This window comes from Bufo bufo, chromosome 2, assembly GCF_905171765.1.
Source record: "Bufo bufo chromosome 2, aBufBuf1.1, whole genome shotgun sequence".
Classification (NCBI taxonomy): domain Eukaryota; kingdom Metazoa; phylum Chordata; class Amphibia; order Anura; family Bufonidae; genus Bufo; species Bufo bufo.
Window position 1 is genome coordinate 688,401,150 of NC_053390.1, and position 12,865 is coordinate 688,414,014.

The following is a 12,865-nucleotide window of genomic DNA, read 5'->3' on the forward strand; positions in this document are numbered from 1 at the left end:
TTTTGGATTTCACAGGGCATTTTTTACGCATTTGGATTCCAAATTACTTCTCACGCTTTAGGTCCCCTAAAATTCCAGGGCAGTATAAATGCCCCACTAGTGACCCCATTTTGGAAAGAAGACACCCAAGGTATTCCGTGAGGGGCATGGCGAGTTCCTAGATTTATTTATTTTTTGGCACAAGTTAGCGGAAAATGATATTTCTTTTTTTTTTCTTCTTGCAAAGTCTCATATTCCACTAACTTGTGACAAAAAATAAAATTTTACATGAACTTGCCATGCCCCTCACGAAATACCTTGGGGTGTCTTCTTTCCAAAATGGGGTCACTTGTGGGGTATTTATACTGCCCTGGCATTTTAGGACACCTAAAGCGTGAGAAGTAGTTTGAAATCCAAATGCGTAAAAAATGCCCTGTGACATAGCCTATGTAAAATTATAAAATTTTGTGTCATTAGAGAGCCTTCCAGTTAATACTTTCGCTTTTATTATTTCTTCCTCTCCTTTTGCTTCCCCCCCCTTATTACCTGTTACTCATTGTTATATATATGTAATGATTCTATAATATGATAAAAATGTGCTTATAAGTATAAACACATGCTGAATATAATTTACAACAATGTACACACATATGATGTTTATTGTATAAGAAATGATGTAATTTTTTGTACATGTGCTTATAAGCTTGAAACAATAAAAAGAGATTTTCAAAAAAAAAAAAATAAAAAAAAGCCCTGTGAAATCCTAAAGGTGCTCTTTAGAATTTGGGCCCCTTTGCGCACCTAGGCTGAAAAAAAGTGTCACACATGTAGTATCGCCGCACTCAGAAGAAGTAGGGCAATGTGTTTTGGGGTGTATTTTTACATATACCCATACTGGGTGAGAAAATTATATCTCTGTAAAAGACAACTTTTCCAATTTTTTTATACAAAGTTGTCATTTTACAGAGATATTTCTCTCACCCAGCATGGGTATATGTAAAAAGACACCCTAAAACACTTTGCCCAACTTCTCCTGAGTACGGCGATACCACATGTGTGACACTTTTTTGCAGCCTAGGTGCGCAAAGGGGCCCAAATTCCAATGAGTACCTTTTAGGAGGGCATTTTTAGACATTTGGATTCCAGACTTCTTCTCACGCTTTAGGGCCCCTAAAATTGCAGGGCAGTATAAATACCCCACATGTGACCCTATTTTGGAAAGAAGACACCCCAAGGTATTCCGTGAGGGGCATGGCGAGTTCATAGAAGATTTTTTTTTTTTGGCACAAGTTAGCGGAAAGTCTCCCTTTTCGCTAACTTGGGACAAAAAGTTCAATCTTTCATGGACTCAATATGCCCCTCAGCGAATACCTTGGGGTGTCTTCTTTCCAAAATGGGGTCATTTGTGGGGTGTTTGTACTGCCCTGGCATTTGAGGGTCTCCGCAATCATTACATGTATGGCCAGCATTAGGAGTTTCTGCTATTCTCCTTATATTGAGCATACGGGTAATGAGATTTTTTTCAATCAATGTGGATGAAAAAATCTCTGCCAAAAAAAAAAAAAGGAGGGGAAAGGCGTCTGCCAGGACATAGGAGCTCCGCCCAACATCCAAACCCACTCAGCCCGTATGCCCTGGCAAACCCGATTTCTCCATTCACATCAATCGATGTGGATGAATAAATCATTACAGGGATTTTTTATTTTTTTTTATATACAAAGTGTTTGCCAAAGCATATGAACACCGCCCCTCAGCTCATAAGCCTCAGCAAACATATCTTTTTTACTGCAGAGGAGAAATCTCGTCTTGCAGCGCTGCATACACCGACTTTTGTGTAATCTGACAGCAACGCAATGCTTCTGTCAGAATGCACATCAGTGCTGCAGCTGGTTCATCGGTTGGTCCACCTAGAAGGTAAAAAAACAAAACAAAAAAAAAAAAAAACAGGCCGCAACGCAATAAATTTATTAACATTAACTTTATATAACATTTGAAACAGAACATTAACTTTTATAAACTTTATTGAACTTTTGGAACATGAACTTTTTTGCTTACCTGTGATTTTTTTTTTTTTTTACCTTTATAGGACAAACCTCTCCTTCCCCATGGGACAATGTGCAAAGTGCAAATTATGCACTTTGTCCCAGGTAAAAGGAGAGGTTTGCAGCAGCTGTGAGTGAAAGGGCCCTAAGACCCCTGTGTGCCTGTCCTGTGTCACGCAATCCCTATACTAATAGTGTACCTGTGTGTGGTACTTCCGGAAACACTCCCCTAAGCATAGGGCAGGGTGGTCAGGGCAGTCAGGGCAGAAATAGCGGGTGTCACGCCTTATTCCACTCCTGCTACAGACACAACATCTTTTTTGGGGTGGCGCTTGGGTTGAGGTACCAGCAACGACATTGGGGAAATGTCGCTCGTGTAGATGGCTCACTACACTGATGGATGGGGCCACGGAGCCTCCTGGATACAGGAGGTTCTCGATGATCTCTTCCTGAAATTTGAGGAAGGATCCTGTTCTCGGTAAAACATAACGTTTAATAAAGATATTTAGAAAAATAGGTCCCAAGATAAGAGATATGAACAATTTATATAAATATACATAAGCGGAGCACCACGGCGGTTTACCAAACAGATGTAGATAGTGCCAAAACCAAATATACAATAATGTAAGATGCTCGGCGGCACCAAGATAATAACCGGTTGGTCCTACCGCTCAGATGGGGTACTCCAGGATCAGCAATTGACCGGCCAGTGTTGATAGATTTTCACACCGTTGTTGACGGCAATTACGTAACGCAGGGTGGTTTGTAGAACTGGCTGGCCCTAGAAATGCCCTAGAGCCCTACACTCGCCTATGTGACCGGATGACGGTTACCCGCCACCAGTCACCTACAGGAACCTCACCCTGGAATTTATGCGCCCTAGAAAAGCCCTTGCTTACCTAGTCCCTACATGCATGTTTCGCTGGGGAGGGATGAGTAACAAGCTCATCAGGGGAAACATGGGAGCTTGGGCTGAACCTGTGCTGGGTGCACTGACAATAATGTCAAAGGTGCGCTCTGCACAGAGACAAGAAACACCACAATCCAGATATGGATCTAAGTGGGCGATTTAGCTATGAAGAGAAAGGGGAATCAAGATATGGAGCCCCTCTCCTAACAGCTCACTGAGACGCATGGGCTGATGTAGCCTGGGTAGCAATTGAGAAGCGCTACCTTTTGAAGTGAAAGCCAGCCTCAGAATGAGGCTTGGCTAGAACACGCCCACCTCAGTCCGAGCGAGTGGTGGACGCCCGCGCATGCGCGGAGCGGTACAGCGCACAGAGAGAGGAAGGCAGGAAGGTGGACGTGAATGACAGAGATAACGTCATCGCGTCCCATCTCGCAAATACACGCGAGATGACGCGACGGTTGCCAAGCCAACGGGACGCTATTCCCAGGCATCGTCGGGCCGCACAGCTCCGGATATGTTGCTGCGCTCAATATGAACATGGTATTAGATGGCAAAAAGATAAAGTAATATATAAATCCAGACTATGTTGGCAGTATATGGACACATGTATGAGAGGCATAAGGGGAGATGGTAAAATAGGAGGAAGGGACAGGTAAACGAGGAAGGGGGGAGGGGGAGGGAAATGGTATATACTTAAATACAAAAATGTAACTATGAATATGTATGGGGGCAATGGAGGGCACCCTAGAGATATTCAGTGGGTGATCAATCATTGGGCTATATGAAACAGCCAAAATTGAGCTGTTCATTAAGCCCCGTGGGTGAGACTGTGCCCAGCGTAAAGATCCAGCGGGATTCCTTCTGGAGTAGCGTGCGGTCCCAGTCTCCACCACGGGCCGGACGAACAACTTGCTCAATTCCTATTGCCTTGAGGCAATTTGGATTCCCCTGGTGGTGATCGTGTACATGCCTCGACACTGCTGTGTCCCTGTTATTGGCAATATCACCAAGATGCTCACCAAGGCGTCTACGCAGCTCACGTTTTGTTTTTCCCACGTATTCCAAACCGCAGGTGCAGGTGATCTTATAAATGACGCCCTGTGTCTTGCAATTGATAAAATCTCTGATGGGGAATGTTTTTAACAAATTGGAGCTGTAAAAGGTTTTGCCTGGTTGAATGAGCCCACAGGCTACACAGCCACTACACCTGAAGCAGCCTATTGGCCTACGGTCAAGCCATGTGCCTTGCCTAGGAACAGGTGCAAAATGGCTGTGAACAAGGAGATCCTTCAAGTTGCTGCCCCTTCTAAATGTAATTTGAGGGTAATGATGTACAGCTTCTTTAATATCGGGGTCCATCATCAAGATGGGCCAATGCTTACCGAGGATCCCTCTTATCTTGTCAGCACAGCCATCAAAAGTACCCAGAAGTCGGATCTTCTGGTCCTGGGGCGATCTCACCCTAGGCACCAGGAGGTCCAAACGGGCCGTACCGGTCACCCTGTGGTAGGCCTGTTTGAGTACATCATCGGGGTACCCCCTATTAAGAAACCTGGTCCTTAGGTCATTGGCCCTCTTTTTAAATTCAGATCCCTCGGATCAGTTACGCCTAAGGCGTAGATATTGACCCCGATATTAAAGAAGCTGTACATGATTACCCTCAAATTACATTTAGAAGGGGCAGCAACTTGAAGGATCTCCTTGTTCACAGTCATTTTGCACCTGTTCCTAGGCAAGGCACATGGCTTGACCGTAGGCCAATAGGCTGCATCAGGTGTAGTGGCTGTGTAGCCTGTGGGCTCATTCAACCAGGCAAAACCTTTTACAGCTCCAATTTGTTAAAAACATTCCCCATCAGAGATTTTATCAATTGCAAGACACAGGGCGTCATTTATAAGATCACCTGCACCTGCGGTTTGGAATACGTGGGAAAAACAAAACGTGAGCTGCGTAGACGCCTTGGTGAGCATCTTGGTGATATTGCCAATAACAGGGACACAGCAGTGTCGAGGCATGTACACGATCACCACCTGGGGAATCCAAATTGCCTCAAGGCAATAGGAATTGAGCAAGTTGTTCGTCCGGCCCGTGGTGGAGACTGGGACCGCACGCTACTCCAGAAGGAATCCCGCTGGACTGGGCACAGTCTCACCCACGGGGCTTAATGAACAGCTCAATTTCGGCTGTTTCATATAGCCCAATGATTGATCACCCACTGAATATCTCTAGGGTGCCCTCCATTGCCCCCATACATATTCATAGTTACATTTTTGTATTTAAGTATATACCATTTCCCTCCCCCTCCCCCCTTCCTCGTTTACCTGTCCCTTCCTCCTATTTTACCATCTCCCCTTATGCCCCTCATACATGTGTCCATATACTGCCAACATAGTCTGGATTCATATATTACTTTATCTTTTTGCCATCTAATACCATGTTCATATTGAGCGCAGCAACATATCCGGAGCTGTGCGGCCCGACGATGCCTGGGAATAGCATCCCGTTGGCTTGGCAACCGTCGCGTCATCTCGCGTGTATTTGCGAGATGGGACGCGATGACGTTATCTCTGTCATTCACGTCCACCTTCCTGCCTTCCTCTCTCTGTGCGCTGTACCGCTCCGCGCATGCGCGGGCGTCCACCACTCGCTCGGACTGAGGTGGGCGTGTTCTAGCCAAGCCTCATTCTGAGGCTGGCTTTCACTTCAAAAGGTAGCGCTTCTCAATTGCTACCCAGGCTACATCAGCCCATGCGTCTCAGTGAGCTGTTAGGAGAGGGGCTCCATATCTTGATTCCCCTTTCTCTTCATAGCTAAATCGCCCACTTAGATCCATATCTGGATTGTGGTGTTTCTTGTCTCTGTGCAGAGCGCACCTTTGACATTATTGTCAGTGCACCCAGCACAGGTTCAGCCCAAGCTCCCATGTTTCCCCTGATGAGCTTGTTACTCATCCCTCCCCAGCGAAACATGCATGTAGGGACTAGGTAAGCAAGGGCTTTTCTAGGGCGCATAAATTCCAGGGTGAGGTTCCTGTAGGTGACTGGTGGCGGGTAACCGTCATCCGGTCACATAGGCGAGTGTAGGGCTCTAGGGCATTTCTAGGGCCAGCCAGTTCTACAAACCACCCTGCGTTACGTAATTGCCGTCAACAACGGTGTGAAAATCTATCAACACCGGCCGGTCAATTGCTGATCCTGGAGTACCCGTCTGAGCGGTAGGACCAACCGGTTATTATCTTGGTGCCGCCGAGCATCTTACATTATTGTATATTTGGTTTTGGCACTATCTACATCTGTTTGGTAAACCGCCGTGGTGCTCCGCTTATGTATATTTATATAAATTCTTCATATCTCTTATCTTGGGACCTATTTTTCTAAATATCTTTATTAAACGTTATGTTTTATTCTGACCACTTACCATACAATTCTTCTGTTTGACTCCGGTGGTCACCCTCATTATCTAAATTGTCAGTTTGTAAGGATCCTGTTCTCCCAGCCTTACTGTAGAGAACAAAACTATTGTACATAGCCAATTGAATTAAATATACAGACACCTTCTTATACCAGCGTCTGGTGCGGTGGGACACTAAATAAGGAGCCAACATCTGGTCATTGAAGTCCACCCCTCCCATGAGCAAATTATAGTCGTGGACCGAGAGGGGCTTTTCAATGACACTGGTTGCTCGTTCAATTTGGATTGTCGTGTCTGCATCAATGGAGGAGAGCATGTAAACGTCACACTTGTCTCTCCATTTCACCGCGAGCAGTTCTTCATTACACAAGGCAGCCCTCTTCCCCCTTGCAAGACGGGTGGTAACGAGCCGTTGGGGGATGCCCCGGCGACTAGGTCGCGCGGTGCCACAGCAGCCAATCTGTTCTAGAAACAAATGCCTGAAGAGGGGCACACTTGTGTAGAAATTGTCCAAATAAAGATGGTACTCCTTGCCAAATAAGGGTGACACCAAGTCCCAGACTGTCTTCCCACTGCTCCCCAGGTAGTCAGGGAAACCGACCGGCTCCAGGGTCTGATCTTTACCCTCATAGACTCGAAATTTGTGCGTATAGCCTGTGGCCCTTTCACAGAGCTTATACAATTTGACCCCATACCGGGCGCGCTTGCTTGGGATGTATTGTTTGAAGCCAAGGCGCCCGGTAAAATGTATCAGGGACTCGTCTATGCAGATGTTTTGCTCAGGCGTATACAAATCTGCAAATTTGGTGTTAAGGTGGTCTATGAGGAGCCGAATTTTGTGAAGCCGGTCAAAAGCTAAGTGGCCTCTGGGATGAGAGGTGCTGTTGTCACTAAAGTGCAGGAAACGCAGGATGGTCTCAAATCGTGTCCTGGGCATGGCAGCAGAGAACATGGGCATGGTTTGTGGACCAATATGACCGCAATTCATGCTTTTTTGTCAGGCCCATGTTGAGGAGAAGGCCCAGAAAAGTTTTACATTCGGAAACCTGGACGGGTTTCCACCGGAAAGACTGGGCATAAAAGCTTCCCGGGTTGGCGGCTATAAATTGAGTGGCATACTGATTTGTTTCTGCCATGACTAAGTCCAAGAGCTCCGCAGTCAAGAACAGCTCAAAAAACCCCAGTGCCGATCCGATCTGAGCTGTCTCAACCCGAACTCCAGACTGGGCGGTGAAAGGGGGAACTACTGGTGCGGCTGAAGTTGGGGGCTGCCAATCAGGGTTTGCCAGCACCTCAGGGACTCTAGGGGCTCTACGGGCCTGTCTGTGTGTAGAATAACGTGCGGTGGCTGCGACGGGGGAACTAATGCACGTGCCACCATACCAGCTTCAACTGCCCTTCTGGTGCTCACCACTTCACCATGTTCTACGGCAGTGCTGGTACTAGGTCCAGGATGGGCTGCGCTGCTGGTGTATGCCTCACCACGTAATCCGACAGCGCCAGCCCCACTCTGCTGCCCTTGAAGCGGATCCTGCGCAACCTGTGGTCTAGCAACAGGGGGCAGGGTACGCCTGGTGGTATCAGGGACCTCAACCTCATCGTCCGAACTTTGGGTCAGACTGCCACTGCTTTCTACAGGTTCGTATTCTGACCCACTGGATTCGTCAGATGAGGGTTCCCATTCCTCATCCGACTGGGTCAGAAGCCTGTAGGCCTCTTCAGAAGAATACCCCTTACTTGCCATTTGGTCAACAAAATTTAGGAGGTATTGCCTGAGACTACCCAAGAAAAAAAGCAAGCCTGTCTTAAAAATGGGAGGCTAGCGAAGTACAGGAAGCCGCTGCGATTGATAAAAAATATCAAAAGTGATTTTTTTTATCGCCGCAGCGCTTGTGAAGTGATTGTGCAGTGATAAAAAAAAATAAAAAATTTGTCAAGGGCATGGGTGAACGCACGTGTGGGCGACCGATCAGGCCTGATCGGGCAAACACTGCGTTTTGGGTGGAGGGCGAGCTAAGGTGACACTAATACTATTATAGATCTGACTGTGATCAGTTCTGATCACTTACAGATACTATAAAAGTACCAATGCTGATTATCGATACGCTAATCAGCGAATCAGTGACTGCAGTGCGGTGGGCTGGGCGCTAACTGACGCTAACTACCTACCAAAGGGGCCTAAACTAACCTAAAACCTAGCAGTCAATACTGGTGAAAAAAAAAAGTGACAGTTTACACTGATCACTTTTTTCCCTTTCACTAGTGATTGACAGGGGTGATCAAGGGGTTAATTGGGGTGATGGGGGGGGTGATCTGGGGCTAAATGTATAGTGTTTGGTGTACTCACAGTGATGTGTGCTCTCTGCTGGGACAGACCGACGAAAAGGAACCAGCAGAGAGCACAGAAGCCATTTAACACATTATATTTATAAATATAATGTGTTAAATGGCTTGTGATTCGATTTTTGGAAAATCACCAGCCTGCCAGCGATGATCATTGGCTGGCAGGCTGGTGACGAACTCCTCCTTTAACTTTTGCCGGCCCGCACTGCGCATGCGCGGGCCGGCTATGCGCGCAATCTCTCGTCTCGCGAAATGACACGCCGAAGCGTGACGGAGGAATAAATCGACCACCGCCGGAACGCAATCCTGCGTTAGGCGGTCCGGAGGCGGTTAAAGGGGTTAAATATTTTTATATTGAGACGATCTTCAAAGTTTCTTGGTCCAAGTGCAATGTCATAGTTTTGGTCTATACTAAATCATTAAAGGGGTTGTCTTAGTTCAGCAAATGACATTTATCATGTAGACAAAGTTTATACAAGCCACTTACTAATGTATTATGCTACCTCATATCTGCACTGCAGTGGTGGCCATAAGCTCAGGATACCAGGAGTGTACAATGTGATGGAAAAATGAATCAAGCCAGCAAAGAAAGCAATTTGGACAATGCGTTAGTAAGTGCCTTGTATTAACTTTGTGCACATGATAAATGCCATTTGCTGAAGCGAGTCAAACTTTTTACATTTTATTTAGCCAGTAATATGTTATGCAGTTCACCATTGTTGGATACATATAATTTATTGGTTAAGTTTTCATGCACACAACTGTATCAGTATTTCAGTCCGCAAACCACGAATCCTCAAATTTTTCTCACTCTCATCTATAGAAATAGCTATTGTAGAAGGCCTCTTTATTTTTGGGTTGAAGAATTTAAAAAAAGCAATTCTGCAACTTTTTTTATTTGTTTTTCTTGGGTTTCAAGTAATGTAGCCTTTATTATGCTGGTCTGTACTATTTCGGTGATTAGTGTTGAGCGAATCGAAGCATCTGAAGTGGAATTTGATCCAAAGTTTAGGAAAAATTCATTTTGCCATGAAACTGAATTTCCTCGTGATTTGTGGTAACAAATCATTTTTTTTTCTAAAATGGCTGCAGCACATGTTATAATTATATATGACCCATAATGTTATGCAACCAGCCAATCCACAGATAGCCATCCCCTGTGATGTCTAATATATCACCCTGTGCATCTTGTTGAACTGCTGCCACAATCCCCGTTAATCTGTTAGTTTATACATAGAATTACTATGCCTCAGTATTAAAGGGCAGTGTAATATATCACTGTGTGCATCTTGTTGAACTGCTGCCACAATCCCCATTAATACTTTAGTTTACATAAAATTACTGTGCCCCAGTATTAAAGGGCAGTCTAATATATCACCATGTGCATCTTGCTGAACTGCTGCCACAATCCCAGTTAATCTATATACATAGAATTACTGAGCCTCAGTATTAATGGGCAGTCTAATATATCGCTGTGTGAATCTTATTGAACTTCTGCCACATTCTTAGTTAATTTGTTACATTACTGATACAGTTACTGCACACTATGTCCAACAGACAGTTGCCTGAGTCCTAAAAGGAACCGGTAGTAGCAAAAACGATGAGCTTTGTGAGGACAGTCATCAGTTACAGGCCAGCCCAGACTTGGAGAAGAGGTCTGCTGCAAACTCCTCTAGGCATATAACTACCGATGATGATAGTCGAGTGGGAGAACATGTTGTGAGAGGTCAGGGATATGTGCAAGAGACAGGTGTGGGTGACACAATTGACAACCAAACAGATGTAGATGATGCAGCCGATCACACGTGGTTTCTGGGTGAAGAAAAAGCATCAGCAACACAGGGGGTGAGGGTGGAAGCATGCCCATGAGACAGCAGGGTGGAAGCATGCCTGGGAGACAGCAGGGTAAAATTGTTCCCATGACACAGCAGGGTGGAAGCAGAGGGAGATATGCAGCCAAACTCGGGAGGGTACACCGTCTGCTGCTCACGAGACTACCTGTGAGAAACACAATAGCAGTGCACAGGTTCATAAAAGCAGCGGCATGCAGGCATCATTCAGTGGTGGAGGGAAATGCCATACTCGCCAGTGTGGGAATGTTTTACCAAGTCGCTGGGGGGCATTAGCATGGCAGTATGCAAGATATGTGGGCAGAAGGTAGGCATGGCCAGGGTGCTAATGTTGGCATGATGGCCCTGCATCAACACATGGAGCATCACCATATAGTGGCGTGGGAAAAAAGTGCCACATCTTTAGTCTTACAGCCTGATGCAGCAACCGTTGCATCTCCCACTGGACTACATCACCTCTGCAGCAGTCAGGACTTGACAACGTCAGCAGAAGGAAGCTGTTATTAATTCCCATTGTTTTGAATATTGTCTATTGCTCCTGATGCTCCTCTTCCTTTTCCACTTGTTACAAAGCAGTCGATCACCGAGGTGATTGCAAAAATACAACAGTATGCATGCACTCATCCAATGGTGCAGAAGCTGAATGTGCACCTGGTCAAGTTGCTGGTACTAGAGTCCCTCCCTTTTCATGTAGTTGACTCATTTCAGAGAACTGATGACTTGTGTCCAGCCAAGGTGGCCAGTCCCAAGCCGACATTACGCTTCCAAAAAAGTTGTACTAGCCCTGCACATGTATGTTGAGCAGAAAGTGGGTCAGTCCTTGGGCCTCTTAGTGTCTGGTAGAGGTCACACCAGCGCTGACGTATGGAGATGTAACTATGGTCAAGGACAATATATGTCGTTCACAGCCCACTGGGTAAATGTGGTTCCGGACCAGGCACACCAGCAACTTGGCCAGGTGATGGCAATGCCACCTCTGTATTGTAAGGCTGGGATTTCTGCTCCAATGTCCTTCTCTAGTAATATGGATATAGTGGCTCACCCTCCACTTATTACGGAAGGGGTGCTGCAAAGCCCAATTGACTCACCCTGTTAAAAAATAATTGGATAAAAGAGAAAATAGTAACAAGGGCTGAGCACTCTCCACTTGGAACACTAAAAATGGAAATATGCACTGAGAATATGTATTACTATATCATCATTTAATCATTAAAACCAAAGTATTAAACAGTTAAAGTATATATACATGATTATTTTTAAATTACAAAAAAAAAAAAAAAAAAAAGTAATCCACTGGTTGTTATATTATACTGAATGATTATAAGTGAAAAGTTCCCTGATGGTGATATTCACTGTGACAGTTATATATTTCCAAAAATTCTGCAGGACACATTATATAATGATATTATAAAATATTCTTCATGCAATTGCATATAAAAGGTTCTTTTCATTATATTCCAGAAGATATATAATCCAGAAGATATATAATTCATAAATCCACTATGCGCCTTAATAATGTCTTTCAATATCTACTAACATATGCAGGCCTGGGCGTATTATATCTGTAACATGTAACCCCAATTTTGAGAGGCAGCCGCTAAATGACAGCACATATATGGCTTCATATATATATCTATAAGACGTGTGATGTGTCTTTTCATATACTGCCCAGGTGTTTTTTATGCATATCATGTGAGGCTCAGATTTAAACAAGTGCCGCTATTTTCAGGTATCAATGACAGTATCTGTATAGCCACATATGTATATAGAGGCGATGCGGTATTGTGCTGCGCTCACAGTGGCGTCCCACGTGGCTGCAGTGCTATATCCGTGAATACCTGTCCCGGCGTTTTCAGCCACTTCAGCGCTGTGGCTGCAGTTACCTGTCTGGATGTTTTCAGCCACTTCAGCCGCTTGTATTAAATACCCGTTTTACTTGGGAGTCAAAGGCTCAGCCCTTGTTACTATTTTCTCTTTTATCCAATGTCCTTCTCCGCCTCCAACTTGTCCTCAACCTCCACTCTAAGCACAATTAACAGTGGTCCCTTAGCATATCACCTACGCAAACCTAGGCATTGTCACGTGGTTCTGCACCTGGTCAGCCTTGGTGAGCGGAGCCACACCGGAGAGGAACTGCTGTGCATTATCAATTGAAAAATAGAACACTGACTGTCTCATCACCAGTTGGAGATAGTAACCATAGTTACTGATAACGGGAAGAACATTTTGTCTGCTTTGCATCAGGGAGTGCTGATCCATGCACCCTGCGTGGCGTATGTTTTCAACCTCATTGTTAACCAGTTCCTCAAGTCTTCCAAAGAACTGCAAGA